Source organism: Mustela putorius, unplaced genomic scaffold (genome assembly GCF_011764305.1).
Source record: "Mustela putorius furo isolate JIRA1106 unplaced genomic scaffold, ASM1176430v1.1 tig00000275_pilon_pilon_pilon, whole genome shotgun sequence".
In the NCBI taxonomy this organism is placed as follows: Eukaryota; Metazoa; Chordata; class Mammalia; order Carnivora; family Mustelidae; genus Mustela; species Mustela putorius.
The window spans coordinates 13,932,367-13,949,379 of NW_025421341.1; the positions used below are offsets into that span (position 1 = coordinate 13,932,367).

The following is a 17,013-nucleotide window of genomic DNA, read 5'->3' on the forward strand; positions in this document are numbered from 1 at the left end:
GACGTGTTCTTGTGTGCTATTCTGATCCCTAACCCACAGAATCCGTGAGTATAGTGAAAGTATTGTTTTATGCCACTAAGCCTGGAGTGGTTTGTTTACAACAGATAATTGATAAATAGAAATATTTTGAAAAATAAACACTTTAATGTTCAAGTTTTTTTTCACCGTATGTTTAATTTTAAAATATTTCATTTCTGGACTCTTAAAAATGTAGAGGTTTTCTTGAAAATCTGAAATACAACCAATACTTTGGTCACATATTTTAAGACACATAGCATATTTTTCTTTAGCAAAATGGGGAATTTTTCATTTCTCTTCATGAACTCTGCTTTCTCTTTTATTTCCCTTATACATATTACACTAATGCAATGGAAATATTTCCAACAATTTATTTTTGATAGCATTTTGGAGCATTTAAAATTGGGAGGGTAGGTATTTTGTTAAGTAAGATTAAGTTGTACCTACTCCACTTAGTCAAATTGCTCTAAGTTTTTGATAACTTGATTATCTGTGAAGCTGAGTGCAGTGTATTTAGGTACAAGAGCAGTGTTTCACCATGTGAATCATAGATCCAATTCAAGCAGTGCTATAAATTTTAGGTAAACACCACGTGCAGTTTATATAAGTCATTTACCAATTCATTTTTTACAATGCTGCAATTTTTCAGAGCAAAAGAATGGGGTAAAAAAAAGAAATTTCCCATCATCCAATTCCAGTTCATTACCTTGTAGGTCAAGGCCAGTTGACATCACAAATGGGATAGTTTTATCCCTCAAATTCAGTAATAAATTTGCAAAGAATTTTGCAGACCTTCTTGTTGCTTTATCAACAATACAACTATACACTATAGGCAAAATAATGTATAAATCCAGAAAACCAAATTGTTATGGTCAAACATAGGTAAATTATAGATATATTGTTATTTTCAGAACACACTGCTTTGCATGATACTCTCTGGGAAGTAGTATGCTTGGTGGAAAGGACAGGAGTTTTGTAATTAGGAAATTTGGGAATAAAATCCTTTGAGGAAAGCAGCTATAGCAATAAGAACTCCTTTGGTTGGAGAATATATGCATATATTCGGAGAACATATATTTGGAGAAACACAATCTTTTAGATAATAATAAAAAATCCAAACCAAGCAATTGCTCCAAACAGAGCATCGTTATTTGTTTTGTTTTGATTTTGATTTTTAAAGACTTTATTTATTTATCTGAAAGAGAGATAGAGAGCACAGAAGTGGGATGGGAGGAGCCGAGGGGGAGGGGGAGGGAGAAGCTGGGCTGAATGCCAGGACCCTGAGACCATGACATGATGAAAGCAGATGGTTAACTGACTGAGTGACCCAGGCACCCCCAGAACTTTGTTATTTGTCATACAGTGTGAGTCTGAGTCTGGGGCTTTAGAGGCATTGAGCTAACATGCTTCGTTTCATCAAGAGGAAGATGTCCCCTTCCTCCATTGCTGGTTTCTGATCCTAGATAGATAGAAGGGTATGGGATTATTTGGGGCTATCATGGGACAGAGACACGCAATGACACACAGTGGGCAGAAAACAGGTAATCTTAAAATCTCACAATGTTGAGTACAGAAACTCATAATGAAAAATTGTGATATATAAATATAATCCAAGTAAGACACTGATATGAATGCCTGCCATATAGAAAATAACCAGGGACAATTAGATATTTCTAGGATTGCTATTTTTATGATCATCATTTTCATCATGATCATCATCCCCATTTCACAAATATGGGAATCATGACATAATGAAGTGTTCATGTGTCACATGTGCGCATCCCTTTCCCATTCCATTGTCAGACTTTCTGAGATGCAAGTTCTTTTTTCATTGTTTTTACATCAATCTCTATGGTGCCTAGTGTAGTTCCCTGAGCTATACGGTGGTTTAAGTCAGTATAACCCTCACCTGATCTAATTTCCTATCAAGTCCCTTTTAATGTAGGTGCACTCTTAATTTCTCACACTGATGCTGCTGTTACCCATTTTATGTATGCTCTAAATGCTGGATAGAGTAGTCTTTGTAACACCCTGGATGAGGTCCAGAGGACACTTTGCTATAACAATCTGGTTTACTTAGTCTCCAATCTGTACTTGTTTGAGATTTGGAAATTGTGGAGAAACTGGAATGCAGAAAAGATGGCACAACCTGACTCCTGCTTCCAGAAAAGTCAAGAGCAGTGAATTGATGAACTGCCTGCTTATAAGATCCATGTCCATCACAGGTTGTATTTTCAAGAACTTGCATAGATTTGGAAGGGAACTACCTTATATAACAATGGAGTTTAATTTCATTCTTGTTGGACCAAAGTCATCAAGTGTATATATAAAAAAAAGAAAGAAATCTAAAGTAAATTAAAAGGTAAATTGATAGTTTTAATAGAAAAGATTCATCTGTCAAAAACTTGATTTCTTTTTTCTCAGATATAATGAACTCCCTGTAATATCACTTAACTTCAGCTGTCTATTTGGGTTTGCAACCAATTTCAATCTTGCCTGATCTTTTTAAAATCTAGTGTACATTTGAAATTAATGTTACATATCCTTCCTATTGATCCCTTGCTCCAAATCATATTGTATCCCTCCAGACAGTATCTTTTGTTCCTTTTACAAATGTCATGCATAGTTCAATCACCAAGCCCTCAAACAATTTGACTTTGGAAACTGCACTGCTGTTTCTAACATCATAGTATGTATGTGTGCACACATGGATGTATGCCTCACTCTTGGGGTCTATGTCCTGGAACCACTGTGATAAGATCTTACAGCAGGTGGCAAACAATGATCTTAAGAAATGGGCTTGTTGCTACTGAAAGGTTTTATTTATTTATTTATTTGCTGACATAATTCCAGAGGCTGGTGGTACCAGGCAGAATGACACCAAGGTTCCAATTTTCAAGGATGGTGTTTCTGACTTGATTCCTCTCTCCCTTCCCCCAAAGACACACCTCCACCCTCCTGCCCTCTTTCCAGCACACTCTTGAAATTTCTACCTCCAAATAGAAGCCAAGGAGAAAAAAGACAGCCAGCAAAGCAGCGCTGAAACAACCTTTCAAAAGAAGAAAGAAAAACGGATTAGCTAAATTCTTGATGTTCGTTTTGGTCTTTCAGAAAAAGAAGGAGAAGCAAAGGAGTGAAGACTAACTCAGAAAAGGGCAAAACTCCCCCTGCCCCACCTTCCATCAACCTGGATTCTTCTCGTTATTTCAAAAATCTGAATATTTATCTTATCTTTCGAATTGTTTCTCGACCACTGACAGGGGAAATTATTTGAAAGTGACCAAGAGTTCCTGCCGCAGGTTGCTCCGTCTCCATCTCCCACTCGGTCACCTCGGCGGAGTCGCACGTGCTAACCTCGGGTAGCATTAACCCTGGCCCGTCCAGGCCATCCGCCAAATCGCACCGTCTGGTCCGGGAGCCCAGCACCAGCGCCCGGCTCCGTAAGGACACGCGGGGAGGCCGGCCCGACGCTTCCGGGCAGCTCGCTCCACCTCGGCGAGCGGCCGCGGCTCCGAGTCCCTCCTGCCTCCCGCGGACCGCGGACCGCGGACCGCGGAGGCTCCGTCCCCACGCGGGACCGGGCGCGGGGAGCTGCGGCGCGCGCTCGACCGCGCCCGAGCGGTGACACATCTCTCACCCGCGCGCAGATCGGGAGGTTTCCGTGGCGCTCGCGGAGACTTCTGTTGGACCTGGAGAACCGAGGCTCTAAGGGAAAGGGGGAAAAAAGTGACACCGGGGAGGAAGCTCGGAGAGGGCGAGAAGGAGAAGAGGAAGACGAGGAAAGAAGAAAAGGGAGCCGGGAGGCGGAGAATGCTGCTGGGGTTGCGCCGTGGAGGAGGCGAACCGGAGCAGCCAGGGCGCCCGGCCCTTGCCCCGGCCCCACCTCCCCGCGTTCCCAGGCCTGCTGCCCCCGCCCCCCGCGACCCCGCGCCCCCCGCCCGCCCCAGTCCTTGCCCCCGCCCCGCCTTCCCACGCGGCCGCCCCGCCCCGGCCGCCGCCCCACTGACCTCTGGGCTGTGCCCCAGCTGCAAGGGTCGGGGTCAGGGATCGTGGCAGCTCAGCACCTGCCACAGCCAGCGCGATCGCGTCCAGAGGGGACAGTGGCAGAGGCAGCCCCCCAGAGTCTGCCAAGCCTCGGCCTCGAACTCCGTCGCCGCCGCCGCCGCCGCCGCCAGAGTGAGACTAGCGCTTTCGGGACAGGCCCCCAGAGGACCTTCCGGGGTCCCCGTTACCCCTCCTTGGAGAAGGCTCCTGGTCGCGCCTTCACCAACCTGACAGCAGTCGCATCCAGAAAACTCTTGCCAAAATGAAAAGTGCGAAAGACAAGTTTGTAGAACTGAGGAAATCTATTCCCAGGTCCAATCAAATTCATTGATTATTCCCACAAAAAGTTCCTGACACCTACGACGTGCCAGGTATCGTCCCAGACAGGGGATACACGAGTAAACAAAAAGACAAAATGACCTGTCCTTTGGGAGCTTCCGTCCTGGCGAGCTAGGCTGTGAATCACGGACAAGTCACTCACCTCCCCTCTCTCTGCCTCCTCCGGTTGGAAAATAACGCCTGTCCCCCAACCTCAGGTATTAAATGTAAGAAGATAATGGCGTAATGAATAAGAACTCAGAAGTCTATAAACACTGTGAAGAACTCTACAAGCCGACCGCATCAGAAGGCGCTGAGTGCAATCTTAACCATTTTTAGAGTTCAAAGTACAGCTGGAAACATGAAAAATAAGCGGTGACAGCATCTGGCACTTCGTCTCTGATCGATAAAACCCAAGCCGCAAAAAGTTTAATTCTTAAGAGTTTATTTTAAATTTCAGATGATTAGGGTTCTTCCCAGTCCGCACACAGAGGGCAATCGCAAAACCCCTTGCAATTAATTGTGTGGCTTTAGCTCCCTTGAATGGAGGTAGCATACTCTCCCTGTTTATGAGAAATGACTCAAGTAGACAGGTAAATGGTGAAAGTTTTCCGTAAGTCTTATCACAAATTCACGGAGGGTCACCAAAGCTGGACAACTTCAAGCAGTCCGGGGGTGTGTGGGGGGGGGGGAATTCAACTTTAGAATTTGGCTATATTAAACATAAGCCCAGTCATCTACACTATTTCATACAGGATGGTGTTTTTGAAATTTCGTGAAGCAGTTAAGACTGCAAAAATCCCCCTCAAACTAATTCATGATCAACTTTCAAAGTGATTGTTATAGCTGTCTTGGGATTATGGCCCGTTAAGTCCCAGTGTAACAGAGGTTAAGACTACAGTGATCATTGGAACAACAGCTTCTGGAGGGCATTTTTGGCCACACGTTGCCTACTGGGTTGTAGGAGTCAGATAATATTTAAGGTCAAATGTGACTCAGAGACTGAAGCTTTCTACTGAAGTTTAATCAGCTTTAGAATTACAGTAAGTTTCTGTGCTACCTTCTACTTACTCTATTTCTCTCCCAAATGTATACTTTTATCCCCATAAAAAAACAAAGAATTTGGAAAGTAGGGAATTCAGTGAGTCACCTCTCTCCCAAGACTCCTGCAAAATCTACTGCAATAATTCCATAATAACACCAAACTCTCCTGTATTGTTTATACACCTACTCATTTAACATCTACAATAGCTTCATAAGGTAGACACATGATAAGGAAGGTGGGTTTTGGCCCAGAGTAAATTCAGAGACTATGCTCATATCACTGGACCACATTGCCTCCCAGCAAAAACTAACCCAATGATAAACCTGTGACACTGATTTTATGTCAGCTTGACTGGGCCATGGGTTATCCAGATATTTTGTTAAACATTATTCTGGGTGTGTCTATGAGGATGCTTCTGAATAAGATTAACTTTTCAGTTGGTAGACTGGAAACTGCCTTCCCCAGCGTGGGTGGGCTTCATCCTATACTTTGAAGGTCTGAATAGAACAAAAGACTGAGTAAGGGAGAATTTGCTTTCTCTGCATCTACAAGCTGGGACATTGGTTTTTCTGCCACCTTCAAAACCAAACTTGGACTGGAATATTCTCAGCTCTTCTGGCTCTCCAGCTTGTGGACTACAGATCTGGAAATTCTCAGCCTCCATACCCATGTGCATCAATTCCTTATTATAAATCTCTCTCTCTGTATGTCTCTCTTTTTTTGAGAAATGGAACCAAAGGGAGCTATCCCATCAGAAGAACCCCAACTAATTCAGAACCATAAGCATACTGTCAGCCCGAAGTCTGCCTGCCAGCTCTACTGGAGATAAGGAGTTTCTGAATCTTCTTCTCTGGTCGTGCGTATGATACAAAATGATGTAATTTCTGTTTTATTTTTTCCTCTAGATCCAGATGCAGATCAAAGCAGCCGACAGACAATCCCAAGAGATGCTAATGCTTCACTGTGTGTACCAGGTCCGACCTGGATCAAGAATGTTTCCTAATGGAAGTACAGAGTTAAAAGGTAAAATACAGATTCTTTTTGACAGACTGGAAGTCTTTTCTCGGTAGAAAGTTGGATATTCCACTTAAAAAAAAAAAAAGATGTTATTTTATTTATCTGACAAAGAAAGACAGTGAGAGAAGGAACACAGCAGGTGGAACAGGAGAGGGAGAAGCAGACTCCCCGCTGAGCAGGCAGCCTGATGCAGGGCTCCATCCCAGGATCCCGGGATCATGACCTGAGCCAAAGGCAGTAGCTTAACAACTGAGCCACCTAAGTGGCTTTTAAAAAAAGATTCATTCTTTCATTCATTCATTCATTCATTCATTCATTCATTTATTAACACAGAGAAAGAGAGAGAAAGAGCACACAAGCAGGTGGAGCGGCACACAGAAGGAGAGAGCGAGAAGCAGGCTCCCCACTGAGCAGGGAGCTGGACGCTAGGCTCCATCCCAGGACCCTCGGGTCATAACCTGAGCTGAAGGTAGATGCTTACCCAACTGAGCCATTCAGGCGCCCCTCCACTTTGTTTTAACATAATTTCTAGTTTTTTTACCTCAAAGGATTCAGCTGAAATAAACATCAGTGCTCATTCGTAAAAGCAACACACTGTATCAGAGTTATAGCACCTGTGAAGGGTAAATGATCTATAAATGAACAACGTATGGATGTTTTATGTGGATTGCAGACAACTGTGAAAATGCTTACATTATGTTTATCGCTGTACGGGTGAAATAGGAGAACATGTGTATCCTATGCTGTGTGCTACCAGTGAAATTGTCTGATTTGCTTCTTTTATTCCCTTATTGTAGGAACTGTTAATAATTGTTGGGTTTTAGTGTCTCTAGTTAAGAAATGTTAGTGAAATCCACTCATATTTTTTCTAGGAAAGTCAGAGTAGAATAAATTCATTTTAGTTTATCAGCATATGAATATTCCATGGCATAATTATTCAAATATGCAGAGAACTATCTCAATAAATATAACTAACTTGTTTAGAGATATAACCTGCAGCTTTTTGGGAGAAACATTATCAAAGCAAATAGGGCTGCTACTTAAAATTTAACAAATGGTATAAATATAAACAGTGTTCTATGATCTAGACATTTAATTATTTATTTTTAAAGTTTTTATTTATTCACTTGACAGAGAGAGAGAGAGAAATCACAGGTAGGCAGAGAGGCAGGCAGAGGGAGAGGGAGAAGCAGGCTCCCTGTTGAGCAGAGAGCCTGATGCGGGGCTTGATCCCAGGACCCTGGGATCATGACCTGAGCCAAAGGCAGAGGCTACCCACTGAGCCACTCAGGCGTCCTAGACATTTATTTATTAATAGTATGAATAAAGCAAGAGACTTGGTGTGTAAGCATCTTGCTCATGTATTGTTGCCTGGGATATTCCCACTGGACCATTTTATGTACAAAAATGCCATGGGCTTGATGAATAAATTTCCCTATGTTACAGCAAATTGTTTTTATTTTCAGCCAAAAAAAAATCTGTAGTTTCAATGACAGTAAGTTTAAAATTCTAGAGTCTAAACCTCTGTCATCTGAAAAGTTTACCTGATGCAGTCTTGTCTAGGAAGAATTTTTTTTTAAGTGCCTAAGTGATACAGTGATAACTTATCATGGAGTGATAGAACTTCACTTTGGGTATATTTAAAAATAGAAACAACTTTTATGGACATTGGGGAGGGTATGTGCTTTGGTGAGTGCTGTGAAGTGTGTAAACCTGGCGATTCACAGACCTGTACTCCTGGGGATAAAAATATATGTTTATAAAAACTAAAAAATTAAAAAAAAATAAATAAAAGTATTGGTAATTCCACCATTCAGAGAGAACAATCTCTCCATGTTTACAAGCTATTTAATGCTGGTGTTTGTTAACATGTTAGATTAATAAATTTATCTTTAACATCTTGTATGACACTTGGAAACCTTTCTCAGATTTTAGAAAAGGTGTTTTATGTTTCCTGTTCCCAGTAAAATTACCCATTTTTAACAGTTTGTTTTGCAGTATATTTTAACCTAAGAGTTTGTATATGTTAGTTTTTTTCATACTTTTGATTTTTAATATCTAGATTCTTAACTCATTTGTAAATTTTTAAAGTTTTTTTTTTTTTAAATATTGGAATTTTAGAAGTCATCCTTATTTTTTATCCTAAAGTGAATGGAAATAAAATATCTTTGTATTAGGACTCTTTACATCTGTACTGAAACTTGGAACCAGTTTGAATGCTGGGTGTGGTGGAGGCTGGTTCTTATCAGCTTAAAATAGACTCAACAATCTGTAGTACTTATATTTTTTCCTTTCTTTTTTCTGGCTGAGTTGGCTTTGTTCAATCATCTTGTTCTTGAAATGAGTTCTAGAAAGTAATTGTCAGTGTATAGCACTTGACTCTGACAAATAATCTACTTCAAATTTCAAAGGAAGAATTTATTTATTTTATTGTTCTCCTCACATAAACACTTTTTATTCTGATAGTATTATTTTCTTACAATAAATCTTTAAACATTTTATCTTTTTATCATTTGTATTTGCTTTGTAATAACACTCTTGTGGATCTTCTAAGCAGATACCCTTTCCTGATGTATTTTAACAATAATGTGGAATCTACACTATTTTGGTGTAAGTTGTCACTTTTTAAGTATTTTTTTCTGAAAACATACTGCACAGCTCCTTCTCTGGTGAGCAATTGTACCTTAGTATCATAAACTAAATATTTGTGTTTTTCCCTGTTTTTATATGTGGAAACCCTAACCACCAGTGTGATGGTATTTGGAGAGGGAACATTTGAGAGGTAATTAAGGCCAGATTAAGTCATGGAGGTGCAGCCTTGGTGAGAAGGGATTAGTGCCCTCATAAGAAGAGACACCAGAGGGCCCTCCCTATCCCCACCTCCACCACACTCCTACCTTATCAGGACACAGTGAGAAGTCAGCCATCTACATGCCAAAAAGGGAAACCAATAACACTGGTACCCTGATCTCAGATTTCTAGCCTCCAGAACAATAAGAAAATAAATTTCTCTTCTTTAAACCACTCACTCTATATATCATTTTGTTTTAACAGTCCAAGCAGACTAAGATGCCTAGTGAACTTAATATCATCTAACTTGCTACCATAAAGAAATTTCAGCATCAAAGTGACCTCAGTTCTAAATAATAAAGAACAAAAAAAAAATTAAAAGTAGAATTTGCAGGATAAATTTTAGAATATAGAATTGAGTCCTTACTTATGGTTTTCTGATATAATAATTATCTTATAAACTTTATTTTTTTGAACTTACTTTAAATGTGTGCTAATCATAAATCACACTGTGATTTCATACTTTTAGTATTTTTCAGTGTTTAGTCTCCAAAGTCATCTGACCTTGCTAATATGTCTGGCCATTCTAGGTAATCTCACTATGCATTTATAAGGACAACAGAGCAAATGATATTAAGTTGTAGTACAAGAAAAGGCAAAATTAATCTAAATTGACTCATACTAATGACCCAGCAATTGCACTATTGGGTATTTACCCTAAAGATACAAACGTAGTGACCCAAAGGGGCACGTGTACATAGCAGCAATGTCCACAATAGCCAAACTATGGAAAGAACCTAGATGTCCATCAACAGATGAATGGATCAAGAAGATGTGGTATATATACACAATGGAATACTATGCAGCCATCAAAAGAAATGAAATCTTGCCATTTGCGACAACATGGATGGAACTAGAGCGTATCATGCTTAGCGAAATAAGTCAAGTGGAGAAAGACAACTATCATATGATCTCCCTGATATGAGGAAGTGGTGATGCAACATGGGGGCTTAAGTGGGTACGAGAAGAATAAATGAAAGAAAATGGGATTGGGAGGGAGACAAACCATAAGTGACTCTTAATCTCACAAAACAAACTGAGGGTTGCTGGGGGGAGGGGGTTTGGGAGAAGAGGGTGGGATTATGGACATTGGGGAGAGTATGTGCTTTGGTGAGTGCTGTGAAGTGTGTAAACCTGGTGATTCACAGACCTGTACCCCTGGGGATAAAAATATATGTTTATAAAAAATAAAAAATTATACTTAAAAAAAAAAAGTGACATGGAAGCAATTCTGCGTATCTTTCATGACTAATGGAAATACAAAAAAAAAAAAAGCAGTTTCTAACTAGCTAAGCTTGACAAGCTTAGATAAAAAAAAAAAAAAAGAAATGGGCAGAAGACATGAATAGACATTTCTGCAAAGAAGACATCCACATGGCCAACAGACACATGAAAAAGTGCTCCATATCTCTCGGCATCAGGGAAATACAAATCAAAACCACAATGAGATATCACCTCACACCTGTCAGAATGGCTAAAATCAACAAGTCAGGAAATGACAGATGCTGGCAAGGATGTGGAGAAAGGGGAACCCTCCTACACTGTTGGTGGGAATGCAAGCTGGTGCAACCACTCTGGAAAACAGCATGGAGGGGCGCCTGGGTGGCTCAGTGGGTTAAGCCGCTGCCTTCGGCTCAGGTCATGATCTCAGGGTCCTGGGATCGAGTCCCGCATCGGGCTCTCTGCTCAGGGGAGCCTGCTTCTTCCTCTCTCTCTCTCTCTGCCTGCCTCTCCATCTACTTGTGATTTCTCTCTGTCAAATAAATAAATAAAATCTTTTAAAAAAAAAAAAAAAAAAAAATAAAAAAAGAAAACAGCATGGAGGTTCCTCAAAATGTTGAAAATAGAACTGCCCTATGACCCCGCAATTGCACTACTGGGTATTTACCATAAGGATACAAATGTAGGGGCATGCACACTCAAATGTTTATAGCAGCATTTTCCACAATAGCCAAACTATGGAAAGAACCAAGATGTCCATCAACAGATGAGTGGATCAAGAAGATGTGGTATATATATATACAATGGAATATTATGCAGCCATCAAGAGAAAATAAATCTTGCCATTTACAATGATGTGGATGGAACTAGAGGGCATTATGCTAAGGGGAATAACTGAATCAGAGAAAGACAATTATATGATCTCTTTGATATAAAGAATTTAAGAGGCATGGCAGGGGTTGTGGGGGGATGGGGGGAAATGAAAAAAGATGGGATCAGGGAAGATGACAAACCATAAGAGACTCTTAATATCAGGAAGCAAACTAGGTGTTGCTGGGGAGTGGGGGCTAAGAATAGGGTGGTTGAGTTTTGGACATTGGGGAAAGCATGTGCCATAGTCAGGGTTGTGAAATGTGTAAGCCTGATGATTCATAGACCCGTAACCCTGATAAAAATATAAATATTTTTATATTTTAATAAAAAATTTTAAAAATGAAAATATTATACACCTTTAATATCTTGGTATAAAAAATGTCAACTCTATATGTTTCCTTCTGAAGTGGAAAGTAGAAACTCTAAACTTCTCATTAGTCTGAAAGATCACTCTAGGATACATCATCCTAGCTTTAGAGAAAAACAGCACTTAATAAGGTGAAACTCCTTTTAAGGAATTATACCTTATCTCAATTTAGATACTTTGGGAAATGATAGGAAAATCTGACAATGGTTGACAAAAGCAATTAAAAAACAAATGAACAAACAAAAAGCCATCTGTCTTCAGCTCAGGTCATGATCACAGGGTCCTGGAGTAGAACCCTGCATGTGGCTCCCTGCTCAGCCAGGGAGGGAGCCTGTGTATCCCTCTTTCTCTGACTGCCATTTCCCCTATGTGCTCTCTCTCTCTCCTATCTCTCTCTCTCTGACAAATAAATAAATAAAATCTTGTTTTTTAAAATAATTAAAGTTCTAAATCTGAAATGCCTCAGAGAAGAAATTATGCTGTCTCTTGGCATTCCTCTTGGAATCAGATAATAGTTAAGGAAATAACCTGTACAAAACAGTGGTAGTTTACAGAAGAAAAAGATAGGAGATACCATGTCAGAATTATATGCTCAGTGTGCTGAATAACAAAATTAATATACTAGTTATGTACACATAATTTTTCAGCTATTGTTTCTTAAGAGTTTCTTCAAAGACATCTACTGAGTACTCTTTCTATACAATATATACTACTTCTCAATCCCATTTGTTTTTTTATAATTACTTACTCCTTAGCTGCTAAGACTGCGGTTTTGCATCCACAGAGAGAGGGAGGGGATTACAATATAGTAATTACATTCTCAAGGCTTAGTTACCCCAAATTTGAGATTTATAACTCACAGGGAAATTACCACTGCCTTTGTTCACAGCTGGAACTCCCCCCATAAAATATACTAGAAATACTAAGTGAATAGCTATAATTTATAATTAATACCTAATCAAGATATAATCATACTAAAATAAAATATAGATTGTATCTCCTTCATAAATTCTAGCTTTTATTAAGGTATTTTTAAGTTATTCTTATTTATTCTGTCCCTTTTCATTATCAGAAACTTGTCCTTAATATGTTCTCTGGATATAAAACAAAACCAAACAAATAACTTGGATGCTAATTAGCTTCTTTATCTTTTATACATTAAAGTAAAGGGGGAGATCTCTCTTTCAGTCATTAGTTATTTTCTTCTTGAACAGACAAATTATGTTAAAGGTCAAGTACTTCCTCTCCCTTTCTAGTTAGTGCTTTTTTAAAGAAAGGTTTTATTTATTTATTTGACAGACAGAGATCACAGAGAAGCAGGCAGAGAGAGGAAGAAGCAGGCTCCCTGCTGAGCAGAGAGCCCGATGTGGGGCTTCATCCCAGGACCCTGGGATCATGACCTGAGCTGAAGGCAGAGGATTTAACCCGCTGAACCACCCAGGCACCCCTCTAGTTAGTGCTTTAAGCAACATCAAAATCATATAATATTAAGAATTAGCAAGTTAGAGGACTTGGAAAAGAGTCTTGCCATTGGTGAAAAATGGAAGTTTTAAAAGTATTTTGTAGTGGAATATGATTAATTCATTTACATAATAAAAATAATTTTATTTTCTTTTAAAAAAAATAAATTGACTCATACTAAACTACGTAAGAAGATTATAGCATTCAGTTAAGTTTTTCATGTTTTTCTGTTATACATTTAATTTATTAGCACATGGCATTATCTCTCTTGGTATTACCAATAAATAATAAATTATATTTAATTTATTAGCACATAGTATTGCCTTGCTAGAACCTCTATGGAACGAACACGGTCAGCCAACAGCTCCTAAGTGTTACCTAAGGAAAACTTCCTCCTGTGGTTAAGTATTTCAAGGTTTACTAGCTTTGTGAGGTGTCATCTGATCAGCTCAACAAATGGAAACTGCAATGCCTGTGTTCTCCGTAAAAAATTCAGTATAATTCCTTTCACATTAATGGAAACTGTCTATGTATATTTTAACTAGATTGTAAACCTTTTGAGAACATAGAGAACATTGAGAACATAAACTTTTCTTACACACCTGTGAGAAGTAAAACATTGGATATTCAAAAAATATCTAGCGATCAAAAGAATTTAAGCAAAGAATTATAAAAGAAAATCCAATAAAATCCCTCTTGTAAAATCCCTCTTGCCTGTGGAAGAAAGAAATCAAACATCTCAAACCAAAATCTTTCTTTTATAATGTTGATTTGAAAGCATTAAACAGAGCTACTTTGGGTGAAGAGGGGTGGATGCACCCAGGCTTTGTCTTCTGGGCACTGTCCCTGCCAAGAGGTTCCATAAACACAATCTGAGAACTATTGTCTTACAGGGAACAGGAAATGATGGTTGCAAAAGTGCAGGTGGAAGTGATGCCTAGGGAGGAAGAAGGAATATGCATTCATCTGAGACAAGAGAAAGAGAAGTGAGAACAGTCCCTTCACTGAAGTGCTTGAATGCTTTGCTTCTAAGGGGTATTTATATATGGTGGGATTTTAGGTATAACCCTAGTTGGGGGAGATACTTAGGGCAGGGGACCTATTTTAACGATATTACCTAAGCTAATACTGTGAAAGTGACTGCCTCATTTCCCATGTAAAATTAGCTCTAAGGTCCCCACTGGAAATCAATCACATTATATGGTGTTTATAAGTATCCATTTAGTGTCTGAAAAATTTGAGTTTGAATTATTTAATATTGTGTGACTGATTAATTTGCTCAAAGTCGTCATCAAGTCTATCAAGTCTATATGTATAATAAAGCTTACCTCATGGGATAAAGTAAAACTTAATGTGATCTCTGACGAACACTAAGTGTTCAATAAACACTGGTATTAGCTACCTGAAGAAGTTACTGCTGTGCCAGTAAAGAGATAACTTAGGTCATCCTCAACTAAAGAATCAGGAGTAGGCTCTCTCCAGAAAAATGAAGGTAGGAGAGTTAATTGCAGGTAGAGATTAAAAACATGTATGTGTGCCTATATATAATTTGCATGTGTATATATAAATAAAATATATACTCAATACATGAATATCACACACAAACATACACACACGCGCGCGCGCGCATGCCATATATAGAGAGATTCTGTTATATCTATTAATAATTTAAATTTTGAAGGGTTTAAGTGGGTTAAGCCTCTACCTTCTGCTCAGGTTGTGATCTCAGGACCCTGGAATTGAGCCCCAAATCGGGCTTTCTGCTTAGCGGGGAGCCTGCTTCCCCTCTCTCTCTGCCTGCTTCTCTGCCTACTTGTGATCTCTCTCTGTCAAATAAATAAATTTTAAAAATCTTTTAAAAAATTTTAAAAAATAAAAATTTTAATTTTGTTTATGAAATCATAACAACCATTTTGTTATGGTTTCATAAACAAAATTTAAGGGAAATACTCCCAAAAAATGTAGTCAAGTTTTAAGTACTTTTAGTCTTAAAACTAAAAGTAGTTTTAAGAAACATTTTAGCAGCAGGTAAAAAATACAGCTAGTTCTGACTGTATATTACCCATTTCTGAACATGTGTTCAGATAAAAAAACCTCTTAAAAATTCTGATTGTGATTCTTTCATTTTGATGTGGTGAAGAGAAGGGGGAAAGAAGATAGTGGCTTCCCCCCAAAGAATATCAGTGTCATTACCTACCCTTGGAAAAAGGGAAGTAAAACCAAAATTGAATATTTCAAGTTTAAATATCAAGTATATTTTATTCAAATATGAATAACAAGATCTGGCTGGCAAATGCTTTGATCCTTTAAATAAGATAATATAGTTGTGTCAATAATTTTCCACTTACAGGGACTCAGCTGAGCTAATGAGGGACAAGTTTCCACATCTGATATTACCTTGGGGAAATGGAACTATTTATAAAAAGGCCTGTTTCTGATGGACAAATGTGAATGTGTAGGAGTGGGGCGGGCTTCTGTGAAACAAGGTGTGCCTATGCAGACAATGCTTTAACAACTAATTGTACTTCCTCTGCAATTTCTTTGAGGTATCCACATTATAATGTAAGAATATCATTGATATCTCATCTGTCTCTAGTCATATTTACCTTGAGAGAGGAATATCTGGGCCAGACAAATGTCCTTACCTCAGAGGAAACAGCTAAAGCAAAGGATGCTTTTGTTTCTTCCTTGTCTACAGTCCCCCTTAGAAACCCATTTCTCAGTTTCAATTTTGTGTCGAGATGCTCAGGACTACTGAACTAAGCTGTGGTAGGAGAGAATTTGACAGAGAAGTCCTGAAGCTCTTATGTATTGTGATTTTTTTCATCAAAGCCAAACTTTCTAAACTAGGAACTTAGAGTGCCAGAGGCCCAATTCTTGGTGCTAAGTAAACGGATTCTTGCCTTCTGTTAAGAATGCTTTAGTCCACAAAGCGGTGTTTAAATTATTCTTATCCCTGAGCTTCGACACAATACCAACTCAAGAGGATACATAATAGGAATTGGAAAAAAGAGATTGTCCTCTTGCTAACTTTTATAACTTAAGCATTCTTACACATCTATGCCAGGCTATAAATTCTTTTAGAAACAATTTGAATTTCTGAAGTAAGGTGATTAAGTGAAAAACTTATTTTTATTAAACTCAGCTTAAGAAATGAACTTTAAAACCTAAAAGTGAAAAAGAGATTCTAATCCACTGTAGTTTCTCTCAGTTATATTAAAAAGATTAAATTAGAGACAATATTTTTATATCATATCCAAGATGTAACTATCAATTATTTGAGCATGGTATTACACAAAGTTAAATTTTTCCTGAATTGTTTAAGGGTCTGAACTTAGAACGAATAGTAGATAAACCATAGTGATCCACTGTGCAACATAATGAATATAGACAACAATATTGTACTGTAATTATGTAATGTGATAAATATTGCTAAAATGACAATCATATTACAATATCTAAATGTATTAAAGTAACATGCTATATACCTAAAATTTATACAATGTTATATATCAAATATATTCAACAAAAAATTCTTCCTAAATATTAGGGCAAAAGTATTATAGGTTTTGATAGAGATAAATTTAAATAAGCATCAAAGATGAAATGATTATTGTTTGAAATACTCCATTAAAAATTGTCACCCTATTATTTTGAATCCCATCTCTGCTTTTGAAGAGATATTTTTCATCTATTCCTGCCCTTGAATATAAGTATTCTCTTTCAAGTTAGTAGTCTGTTAGCCTGTTAGCTAGACTGTTTTAAAAGAATCAAGATGTTCTCACAGTCATTCTTTTGA

At 38.4% G+C, this 17,013-nt stretch overlaps 1 long non-coding RNA gene across 1 annotated transcript; it reads right to left on the reverse strand.

The window, feature by feature from the left end:
- Positions 1–1,272: 1,272 nt before the first annotated feature.
- LOC123391683 lies at positions 1,273–3,555 on the reverse strand. Its single transcript, XR_006606390.1, has 3 exons — positions 3,195–3,555; positions 2,967–3,067; positions 1,273–1,477 (listed from the first exon to the last, which is right to left on the reverse strand). It is a non-coding gene; the product is annotated as an uncharacterized LOC123391683 (long non-coding RNA).
- Positions 3,556–17,013: the final 13,458 nt, after the last annotated feature.